The 2,024-nt window shown below is 49.8% G+C and overlaps 1 protein-coding gene across 2 annotated transcripts in view; it reads right to left on the bottom strand.

The window, feature by feature from the left end:
* The window catches only part of MRPS23 (mitochondrial ribosomal protein S23), a 4,516-nt gene extending 4,398 nt beyond the window's left edge, over positions 1-118 (bottom strand). Inside the window, exon 1 of one of the 2 annotated variants that reach the window (XM_014544829.1) lies at positions 1-118. The gene's annotated coding sequence lies outside the window, so the exon portion shown is untranslated. The other variant, XM_014544828.1, reaches the window with a different exon arrangement.
* Positions 119-2,024: the final 1,906 nt, after the last annotated feature.

Raw genomic sequence — 2,024 nt, 5'->3', positions numbered from 1 at the left:
CAGGCTGCCTGCCATGGCTGGAGCCTCCGACCCAGCGCGGTTAGCGGTTAGCGGCTACCGGAACCGGAAGCGCCAGCCGCCGGCAAAGGAGGCGAAGCTGCTGGCCGAGCGGCGGATCTAGGGCTGACGCCGCGGCCCCGCCGGGAGGGCGGAGCCAGGCAGAAGCAAAGGATGGACCGAACTGGCGCGCTTCTCGGCTACTTGCCGGGTTCAGACGGGAGCACTCGACAGCCGAGCCGAAAGAGCGCGCTTCTCGGCTACTTGCCGGGTTCAGACGGGAGCCGAGCCGAAAGGGAGGGAGCGAGCCAAAGCCGGGCAGAAGCTGTAAATGACCGATCTAGGGGGAGGGATTAACGCTAGTGCAGCGGTTCTCAACCTGTGGGTCGCGACACCTTTGGCGGTCGAACGACCCTTTCACAGGGGTCGCCTAAGGCCATCCTGCATATCAGATATTTACATTACAATTCATAATAGTAGCAACATTGCAGTTATGAAGTAGCAACGAAAATAATTTTATGGTTGGGTCACAACCTGAGGAACTGTATTTAAAGGGCCAGAAGGTTGAGAATCACTGCAGTGGCTGTTTTAGCCTGTCTGGCCTCAGGGAGGCCACTCCTCTTAGGTGGGGCCGCGCAGTGGGCCGGTGAGAGGAGGGAGGTGGGAGACTCAGCCACGTCCTAGGGGAGCCCCCAGGAGGTCTCCAGCACCAGGCCCCACCTGTGCCTGTTTTGGTTGGAGTCACAGACGACGCAAAAGGAAACCGAGGCCCGGGGAGGGGAGGCACTTGCCTAGGGTCACATGGAGCCCAAGCCTCCGGCTCCTGCTGGTTAGCGCTTCCCACTGAACCCTTGGTTCCCGGGGCGCCACCTGCATCCGTGCTCATGAGGATGCTGCCAGCAGCTAATGTTTCCGCCCTGGAGAAGGTGTTGCTGCTAGCTCCTCCTTGGAGCTTGAAAAGTAAGAGTGTGCGGAACAAATTCCAAGAAGGAAAATGAATAACCTGGGGAAAGTCACCTGTCAGGGTTATCTTTTGGCCCAATAACCATACTTTGGATACAGCACCCCCATAGAAATTAAAGCACAATTTCATGGGGGTATTTGTGCAGGGATTGTCATTTGCAGCATTGTTTGTGGTGGCAATAATAATAAGTGTGGCTAATGGGAAATGGCTGGAAAATCATGCTTCATATATTCTATGGATCCTATGCAACTATTAAACGACTTAGTTTCATATATATTTACCTAGATCAGTGGTTCTCAACCTTCCTAATGCCGCGACCCTTTAATACAGTTCCTCATGTTGTGGTGACCCCCAACCATAAAATTATTGTCGTTGCTACTTCATAACTGTAATTTTGCTACTGTTATCAATCGTAATGTAAATATCTGACATGCAGGATGTATTTTCATTGTTACAAATTGAACATAATTAAAGCATAGTGATTAATCACAAAAACAATATATAATTATATATGTGTTTTCCGATGGTCTTAGGCGACCCCTGTGAAAGGGTCCTTCGACCCCCAAAGGGGTCGCGACCCACAGGTTGAGAACTGCTGACCTAGATGAATGCCCATGACTTACAGTTAAATGAAAAAGGAAGTTTCAGAGAAACACCTTTAGGGGGACCCTAACCTGTTAAAAGACAAAAGAAAACACTTTGCAGTGTATGTGTTTGTAGGAGGATAGAAACTTGTGGAAGGTCACAGAAGGCTGTGAATTTTACTCCTGGTAAAATTGCAGGAGGGGACGGGAGAATTTTTTTCTTTATGTATCACTCAGAGCTTGACCTGTAAAGAGTTTGTATTTATATTTGAACTTTTGGGTCACATACACATAAGATGTCTCCCAGGAGTCCATCATCTTTGTCAGCAAGAAAGAGCACCCAGTTCTCCCAGTCTCCCTGCTCTGTGGGAGGCTGGCGAGGAGGAGGAAAGGAATGTGTGATGAGTAGTTAGTGCTTGTTGTGTTATCTTACTGAATCCACACACCCACCCACTAGGTGGCTATTATTATCTTATTTA

Source organism: Myotis brandtii, unplaced genomic scaffold (genome assembly GCF_000412655.1).
Source record: "Myotis brandtii unplaced genomic scaffold, ASM41265v1 scaffold383, whole genome shotgun sequence".
In the NCBI taxonomy this organism is placed as follows: Eukaryota; Metazoa; Chordata; class Mammalia; order Chiroptera; family Vespertilionidae; genus Myotis; species Myotis brandtii.
This window is presented reverse-complemented; position numbering and strand designations above follow the sequence as displayed.